Raw genomic sequence first — 10,000 nt, 5'->3', positions numbered from 1 at the left:
TGCTCAGTGCGATATACTCACAGTGTGATGTGCTCAGTGCGATATACTCACAGTGTGATGTGCTCAGTGTGACATACTCACAGTGTGATGTGCTCAGTGTGATATACTCACAGTGTGAGGTGCTCAGTGTGATATACTCACAGTGTGATCTGCTCAGTACGATATACTCACAGTGTGAGGTGCTCAGTGTGATATACTCACAGTGTGATGTGCTCAGTGTGATATATTCAGTGTGATATAATCAGTGTGATGTGCTCAGTGTGATACACTCACAGTGTGAGGTGCTCAGTGCAATATACTCACAGTGTGATCTGCTCAGTGTGATATACTCACAGTGTGATGTGCTCAGTGTGATATACTCACAGTGTGATGTGCTCAGTGTGATATACTCACAGTGTGATGTGCTCAGTGCGATATACTCACAGTGTGATGTGCTCAGTGTGATATACTCACAGTGTGATGTGCTCAGTGTGATATACTCACAGTGTGATCTGCTCAGTACGATATACTCACAGTGTGATGTGCTCAGTGTGATATATTCAGTGTGATATACTCAGTGTGATCTGCTCAGTGTGATTTACTCACAGTGTGAGTTGCTCAGTGTGATATACTCACAGTGTGATGTGCTCAGTGTGATATACTCACAGTGTGATCTGCTCAGTGTGATATACTCACAGTGTGATCTGCTCAGTGCGATATACTCACAGTGTGATGTGCTCAGTGTGATATACTCACAGTGTGATGTGCTCAGTGCGATATACTCACAGTGTGATGTGCTCAGTGTGATATACTCACAGTGTGATGTGCTCAGTGTGATATACTCACAGTGTGATCTGCTCAGTACGATATACTCACAGTGTGATGTGCTCAGTGTGATATATTCAGTGTGATATACTCAGTGTGATCTGCTCAGTGTGATTTACTCACAGTGTGAGTTGCTCAGTGTGATATACTCACAGTGTGATGTGCTCAGTGTGATATACTCACAGTGTGATCTGCTCAGTGTGATATACTCACAGTGTGATCTGCTCAGTGTGATAAACTCAGTGTGATCGGCTCAGTGTGATATACTCACAGTGTGATGTGCTAAATGCGATATACTCAGTGTGATTTGCTCAGTGTGATATACTCACAGTGTGATCTGCTCAGTGTGATATACTCACAGTGTGAGGTGCTCAGTGTGATATACTCATAGTGTGAGGTGCTCAGTGTGATATACTCAGTGTGATCTGCTCAGTGTGATTTACTCACAGTGTGATGTGCTCAGTTTGATATATTCACAGTGTGAGGTGCTCAGTGTGATATACTCACAGTGTGAGGTGCTCAGTGTGATATACTCACAGTGTGATCTACTCGGTGTGATATATTCACAGTGTGATGTGCTCAGTGTGATATACTCACAGTGTGATCTGCTCAGTGTGATATACTCACAGTGTGAACTGCTCAGTGTGATATACTCACAGTGTGAAGTGCTCAGTGTGATATACTCACAGTGTGATCTGCTCAGTGTGATATACTCACAGTGTGAAGTGCTCAGTGTGATATACTCACAGTGTGATCTGCTCAGTGTGATATACTCACAGTGTGAAGTGCTCAGTGTGATATACTCACAGTGTGAAGTGCTCAGTGTGATATACTCGAGTGTGATGTGCTAAATGGGATATACTCACAGGGTGATGTGCTCAGTGTGATATACTCACAGTGTGATCTGCTCAGTGTGATATACTCACAGTAGGAGGTGCTCAGTGTGATATACTCACAGTAGGAGGTGCTCAGTGTGATATACTCACAGGAGGTGCTCAGTGTGATATACTCACAGTGTGATCTGCTCAGTGTGATATACTCACAGTGTGAAGTGCTCAGTGTGATATACTCACAGTGTGAGGTGCTCAGTGTGATATACTCAGTGTGATGTGCTCAGTGTGATATACTCACAGTGTGACATGCTCAGTGTGATATACTCAGTGTGATCTGCTCAGTACGATATACTCACAGTGTGAGGTGCTCAGTGTGATATACTCACAGTGTGATGTGCTCAGTGTGATCTACTCACAGTGTGAGATGCTCAGTGTGATATACTCACAGTGTGATCTGCTCAGTACGATATACTCACAGTGTGAGGTGCTCAGTGTGACATACTCACAGTGTGAGGTGCTCAGTGTGATATACTCACAGTGTGAGATGCTCAGTGTGATATACTCACAGTGTGAGGTGCTCAGTGTGATATACTCACAGTGTGAGATGCTCACAGATGTCCTGAGGTCGTATGTTTACCTTCCTGTTGCTTCCCTCTGCAGCTCCGCTCTGCCTGCAGGTGTGTCCACGTGTGTAACTGAAAGGCACTGAATAACATGAGCAGCAGCTGTGCTCCTAACTGCTGCAGCAAGGGCCTCAACCACAATGCCACCACACACTTCTCCCATGTGTGCCGTTGCTGGGAGAGGCAGACAATAGCAGTGATGTGACAGGGGGCTTTAAGCACATGTTACAGCCCCAGAGCTGGGGGTAGTCCTCACCAGCAGGGCCACGGAATATGGAGGTCTGGAGGGCATGCCCCAGATAGTAACATGAAGAAACACACACACACACACACACACACACACACACACATGGAGAGAAACTGTGAGTATCCAGTGAAAGATGGGGTTTTCTGTAAGGTCCTTCTTTCTTTTCATACAGGCAGGTGCGTGTTTGTGTGTGTGTGTGTGTGTGTGTGTGTGTGTGTGTGTGGTCAGGCATAGCGCCAGTGGGTTTAATTGCTCAGAGCCTCTAGAGGAACCATTAAAGGTCTGTTACTGATCTCTCTTTCACACATACACACACACACACACACACGCACACACATGCCTTGTCTCCCACAGATTTAGAAATGCAAAACTGCTGCATCTCGCGCTGGCATGTAACAAAACTTTTGACAATCACTGGCAATGGCCATACACTCTTAAACTCTTAGCTTCCGTTATTAGACAATGACAACAGCATCCCTCTGTAGTGAACTGAATACTAAATTCCCCCCACAGTTTCAACCAGACCTGATATTAATCAGCTGATTACAGGCATCGAGCAGTCTAACAAACGCCATTCCTCGCAGACAGTACGGCTCCACATCTGCGGGATCGGAGCAAGGCGCTCGGGTCCGTGAAGATCTCTGTGGTCTCGTCCCTCCCCTCTTCTGGTCTCCGTTCTTCTCTCTCTCCGTTATGAGATGTTAATCATTCCACTGTACACCACTGTAAGTAGGCCAGCAAACCGTAGCCCGTTCACCCTCCCACACACTGCACGGCGTTAGCACGGGTGCTAACGCTAACACATAAAAGAAGCTTAATTCTCCATGGCAACGTTCCTTAACGGGGACAGTCAGTTTCTGCATCAACTGACAATAGAAGTCTGGACCCAGCACAAACGTGGCCGGTCTATCGGGATACTCCCTAAATAACACCAAACACAAAGTACCAGAAAAAAGGACACATGTAATTCCCTTTAAACACAAAGAACTAAGACAACATGGAAATGAGAGATACCACTAGCCTTGGGAGGCTTGTTCTTTTTCTCTTTAAAAAAAAATGCAGAGCCAAAAAACAAATAAAAGGCACATTTAATCATCACTGTAACTAATGAGCTGGTAATGATATAATACTTTCCAGTGGCTGTGTTTTTATCCTCCCTTTTGTCTCTGTGCCACATTTACTCTTATTTGTAGCAAACAAATCGCTTTGATGCATCGGCTAATTAAAGAAGCGAGTGTGTGTCATGGAGGAAACCTGTGGGTATTCCGCAGCAGTGAGCAAAAACTCCCTCCCCACCCAGGATGTGTGTGCTGCACATCTCTTCCAGTGAAGGGCGAGTGATGGGATTGGCTTGGACGGTCCGTGTGCAGCGCTCCATTCCAGCGGTTCTCCTATCCGCTGGCGTCGCAGGCTTAGCCACACCGTTGCTTGTCGAACAGCATTTGCATAATCTGCATAATCAGCCTGATTTCAATAGCTAACACTTCTGCAGAAGATCATGTGGCTAAGTGGTAAATCATAATTAGGCAAATCATTTGTGAGGCCATGGAAAGCTGCTCCAGACAGCGCAGAGAGAGAGAGAGAGAGAGAGAGAGAGAGAGAGAGAGAGAGAGAGAGAGAGAGAGAGAGAGAGAGAGAGAGAGAGAGAGAGAGAGAGGAGAGAGAGAGAGAGAGAGAGAGAGAGAGAGAGAGAGAGAGAGAGAGAGAGAGAGAGAGAGAGAGAGAGAGACTCTTCATTCATGTTGTGTTGTTGGGCAGAAAAATCAATTAATCAAATCAGTTGCGAACCCTACTGCCTACTGGAGGGCTGGAGCTCTGAGATTCAGCCAGACAGAGAGAGATGTCAAAAGGGATGTTGGACTGCTATGTAGCAGCTAGCATCGAGCTTCTCAAGGTTCTCTTTTCTTATCATCCTTGTGCTCGCTTCCTTTTTCACAATGTGTGTTTGTGTGTGGATGTGTGGTAAGTGTGTGTATCTCTATGTGTGTGCATGTCTTTATGTATATGTATGTGCTTGTATATTTTACTGGTCTTAAAGGGGTTTACATATATAAAGTTCACATCCACATTGCTATGGTTTCTTGTTGATTTTAGCCCGCAATGGTGTGTTTGTGTGTGTGTGTGTGAGTGTGTGTGTGTGTGTGTGTGTGTGTGTGTGTGTGTGTGTGTGAGACAAAGAGAGAGTGAGAGACAGATGTGCATTCAGAGGGTTCAGGGAGTGCTCTCTTGTTGAAGCTAAACAAAGGCAAGGTATTGCTCTTCCTAGGACAACGGTAGAGATGACACATCTAAGAGGAAATCCCGCCTTCTGTGTACACTCACCCACATGCCCAAGCACGCACGCACACACACACACACACACACACACACACACACACACACACACACACACACACACACCACACACACACACACCTACCTACACACCCCCCCCAGGCCTAAGACGTGTCTGTCACAATCAAAAGTTCAAACTTCTCTTCCAAAGAATTTGCAGGCATTATTGCCACTGAATATGTTCCTCATAATTCACTTTTTGAGAAAAGCCAGGACAGCAAACTGTATAGATCCTAACTTAGGGCCTAATTTTACTGTTTTTAAATTCTCATAAAAAAAATGTATTTGTACAACAACAAATCTGTAATTTTGAAATCGTAGTGCAGTAAGAAGCCTCACTGCATGTTACAAGGTCTTTCTGTCCATGTTCAGTTGAGTCACCTCCCTTTCTGTCTCTCGTCTTTCCAAACAGCGGTCACAGTCGCTGCCTCTGTGTGGTCTAGCCGGCTTATCATACACTTTTGCATTATACTGTGTTTGGTTACTGTGTGGCTGTGTGTATATGTGTGTGTATATTAGGCCTATCACAGACCTGGGGTCAGTGAACACAGAGTGGGTGAGGTGGGGCAGCACATAGATGAAAACTCTCTCTCTCTCTCTCTCTCTCTCTCTCTCTCTCTCTCTCTCTCTCTCTTTCTCTCTCCCCAGTCCAAACATGGCTTTAATTACTTAAAAGAGAGCTAAGGGGATAGGAGAATAGACATATTTATATCTTGAGAGTTAATGTCATGTGTGGGGTAGCAAATACCACAATTTGTGTGTGGGGGTGTGGTGTGAATGCAAGAATAATAAATATCATAGCATTAGTGTGATCGTATGATTCATGTGAACACAGTTGTGTGTGTGTGTGTGGGGGGAGAGATACAGAGAAAGGTAGAGAGATAGCGAAAGAGAGAAAGAGAGAGAGAGAGAGAGAGAGAGAGAGAGAGAGAGAGAGAGAGATCAAGGTCATGTTGGATTCTGGGAGATTGTGTTCCTGTACTCAGCAAAGAGAAATCACATCCCATAAACAAACACACACACAAACAAAAACAAAAAAGCACAAATGAAGGAAAGTTCTGTATTAGCTGGTTTCTGATGACTCTAACTGCAGCACTAATAAATTGATCAGCTGCCCCTTTGTATACATTTACACAATGATTCACTCCCTCTGTCTCTCTCTCATCTATAATCGCCTGGGCTTCACAGCTGCAGGTGCTTTTGTTATCAGTTAGTAGTAACTGCCACACACACACACACACACACACAAACACACACACACGCACGCATGCACACACGCACGCACGCACACACGCACAGAAAAAAATAAAGAAAAACACTTTTTATGCCATGCATACATACATTAGAAGCACACACACCACATCACACCACACACATACACTCAAATACACACACGCACACACACCCACACCACATCACACCACACACATACACACACACACCCCCACACCACATCACACCACACACACACACACACACAGCTTCCATGGCCTTTGACTTCTGTAAGTCTGTGGGGCAGATACTGGCATTTTCCCAGAGCTTCTGAACTCTTTTTTCTGGTGCCACCACACACTTGACTTGACACCCCCCATCCCACCCCCCGACACACACACACACACACACACACACACACACCACGCACACACACACACGCACATGCATGCAAATACTATTCAAGCTCCCAATGTGTGTAGGTGTGTGTGTGTGCATGTATTTGCATGTGCGTTTGTGTGTGTACTGGCGTGTAGGCACTCAGGAGGTGGGGGTCCACAGGAGAAGGAGGGAGCAGTAAGCTGGAGCTACCCCCTCCTTCACCTCCTCCCCTCCACGTTCGTCCTGTTCTCCCTGCCGCTTCCTCTCCCTGCGCAGAAGGGCCGCACACTTGTCATTAGCACAGAAGGGGGAGGTGCCGGTGTCTGAGTCTGCCGCTGGGGTGTCTGATCAGGGAGGTGAAGAGGAGACGTGAACAGAGAGAAAGAGAAAGGCAAGAGGACGGGGAGAAGGGGAGTCTGTGTGTGTGGGTGTGTGTGTGTGTGTGTGTGTGCGTGTGCGTGTGTGCGTGCGTGCGTGCGTGCGTGTGTGCGTGTGTGTGTTTTTCCTCCATAGCACAGAAAGAGCAGAGAGAGAGAGAGAGAGAGAGAGAAAGAGAGAGTTTAAACCATAATTTCATAATGTCACCAATGGTTCTTAATTTCAGCCTTGGTTCCACATTAAAATTCAATGACATTATTAAACATAGATTCAAGCAAACAAGTACAATTCTACAAAAGATTTTGGCTAAAGGAATATTCCCTGTGGTTTTCAACCTAATCTCTATATGACATATGTGGTATATGGACAATTACTACAAACAACAATTTCAACACCTTTCTCTGTATTCAGAAAAAAACAGAGAACCTCTTCACTCAAAAGACACTTATGGCAAGGGGCATTTGTTGGAGCAATAAATGTTTATGCAAAATATTTGTCAATTAAGATGTAAATGCATGTAATTTGATCTTTCAGAGATGGGTTATTATTTTACATTTGTGTTACATAATCAAATTTTTGAAACATTTATTGATGGAATTAATTGAAAAATTCAGCAATTGTGCTTCATGTCAGTGGGTTTACCATTGTTAAGTACTATGAGACGTACTTATACAAAAACAGGGATTTTTTTTTAACCGAATGATGATAGCTGTGATTGTATGACTCCAGGAACAAGCTGGCACAGTGCATATCAAACTGTATGTCCCACTGAGTCTGTTCTTGTCCAGGTTATATTGGGGATTTTTATTTCTCCAACCCAAAATTTCCACTTGGATGGTTATAACGATCCTGTTCAGCACTGCAATGTCATTCGATTTTTCTTAAACTATAATGTGAACTAACTACCAAATGAACCCACTGCTAGTGTAGCCTACAAACAATAATTCCAGAGGTTTTAGAATTTGAAAAAGATCACTCACGTGTGGTTGCCAATCACAGAAAAAAGTAAACAAGTAGATGATATTTTAATAAATGGAGATGTCATTCAGAGTCCCAGAGTGGAACCTGATTAATTTTGTTAAACGTAATTAGCAAGAAAACGTGTGATAGCACTGCTGTCTACCCCCTGCACCCCCCACTGTACTGTCACATGACACTTACACGTGCGTTATCGTCTTCCATTTTAAACATAGGGTAGCCTGCTACTGTTGACTGGTGGAGTGATAATTGATTGGCAATGGATGGCGTGTTTTCATGTTGTGTGTTAGTGGTTTTGTTTTCCATCAGAGTGGCTTTTGGGAGTTGTTTCAGTTGAAAAGCTGCCCACTATTAAAACATCCTCTTTTATTTTCTTTTATTACTCTGGTAAACTAAGCATTAAAGAGCACGTGTGATTAGGCCCCCCTCCACAAACACATGCGAAATATTACAGAACTAGTGGCCAAATACACTCAGCCTCTCTGTTATTTTGAGACTATAGGTCTTCTGGTGCCAATTTGTGTTAGCTATCCTCCATCTCTTCATCAGTGGTCAGTTTGTGACCACAAGGCCGCTGTGGTCTGGAGGTTTTGGGTCAGCGGACCGCTCTACAGTCCAACCAGGCACGACACCGCCACCGTCAGCAGTGGTCCTGGGAGCAGAAACTGACCAGTCATCAGTGAGATAAGGAGGGGCTGATAACAGGTCATTGTTGTGCATGGCAACAAGCAGTACACACGCAAAACAAAACAAAACAAAACAAAACAAAACAAAACAAAACAAAACAAAACAAAACAAAACAAAACAAAACAAAACAAAACAAAACAAAACAAAACAAAACAAAACAAAACAAAACAAAACAAAACAAAACAAAACAAAACAAAGTACATGTAGAAAAGAGAGAGAGATATCCCACTGTGCTCAATAAGTTCCTGTCTTTGTCCAGAATTCAATAGAATTACACAAACATACCTGTCTGTCAGCAGTCAAGTGCTGACATCAAAAGGTGCTGTCGTAATTGGGCTTTACTGGCAACCACGAAACTATTTTTGTTCTGGACTATTTTTGATACCTCTTCAGTTTTGCTTTGTTGTCAGCTGATGCCATATCGCTGGTATGACCCTGATGTCAAGCGGGATGAGCGCAGTAGTTTCTAATCGCAAAACCTGATTAAAACTGATTAAGAAATCAGGCAGCCAGATTAATTCATTTAAAAAAAATGCTCCTCAGATTTAGACAGGAGCTGAGAAAGGGGCATCCTTGTGAAGTGTGCGTCGCGGGCGTGTCGGTGGAGCAGGTGCGGACGCCCCGCCCCCCGCGTGTTCACGCTCCGCCCCCGCGTCCACGCCCCGCCCCTTCAACGCTCTGCCCCGACGCGCAGAGCAAGCGGTGAAAGAGGATGAATGCAGCGCGCCGTGGCCGCTCCACACGGGCTGATGCCGAACTAGGACTCGATCCGTTTTAAAGGTGAGTTCTCTGGATTTTAATGTACTGCGCCCTCGGCTTCCAATCGTGCAGCTCGGTGTTCTGGCTTTTCGGTTTGGATTCATCTCCTCCACTAGCCCGACTGTGCTCGACCTTACTGCGCTTTGTGTTCATGAACAAGTCCGCGGTGTCCATTTGGCGTTTTACTTTACACGTCTCCACTACTAAGACAGTCGCCTTTAATTCAAATCCATAATAATAATACTACTACTACTACTAATAATAATAATGATAATAACGGCGACGTTTACTGCACGTATGGTCCTATTGCTTTAACACCTTGAAACACTGACAGAGAGCAAATCAAACGGTCTGTTTGGGGGATGCATGGCAGCCTGATTACGAGCCAGTTTACTGCGTGCTGCTCTCTCTGATCGGGAACTTCCGAAAGGAGCCGCTTCACCCTCGCTGATGCACGCCTTGCTCCTCGTGTCCTAATCCTGCATAACTGCTCTCAGATCAGGGGACATGCGCATCTTCTTGCATACGCCGAAGCACAATGACAAAGCTTGCAGTGTATTTTTGTTGTTGTTGTTGTTTAGTTGCTCTGGTCATTATTATTATTATTATTATTATTATTATTATTATTATTATTATTATTATTATTAGCAGTAGAACCGGTAGTAGTAGAAATATTACTACATTAATTAATTATTTTCTGACTAACCATTTAAATGTAGTTTTGACCAAAATACTTAATTTTGGTGATTCCAGTTCTTAAGTAT

The 10,000-nt window shown here is 44.3% G+C and overlaps 1 protein-coding gene across 8 annotated transcripts in view; it reads left to right on the top strand.

The window, feature by feature from the left end:
• LOC113573145 (genetic suppressor element 1-like) overlaps positions 1–10,000 on the top strand; it is a 66,381-nt gene that overhangs the window by 26,647 nt on the left and 29,734 nt on the right. For 2 of the 8 annotated variants that reach the window (XM_081711901.1, XM_081711897.1), the window contains exon 1: positions 8,569–9,257. The exons of 5 other annotated variants lie outside the window; for them this stretch is intronic. The gene's annotated coding sequence lies outside the window, so the exon portion shown is untranslated. Of the gene's footprint in view, positions 1–8,566; positions 9,258–10,000 lie in introns of those variants that run through there. One more of the 8 variants, XM_035520641.2, reaches the window with a different exon arrangement.

This window comes from Electrophorus electricus, chromosome 4 (genome assembly GCF_041902795.1).
Source record: "Electrophorus electricus isolate QZ-2024a chromosome 4, ASM4190279v1, whole genome shotgun sequence".
NCBI lineage: Eukaryota > Metazoa > Chordata > Actinopteri > Gymnotiformes > Gymnotidae > Electrophorus > Electrophorus electricus.
This window is presented reverse-complemented; position numbering and strand designations above follow the sequence as displayed.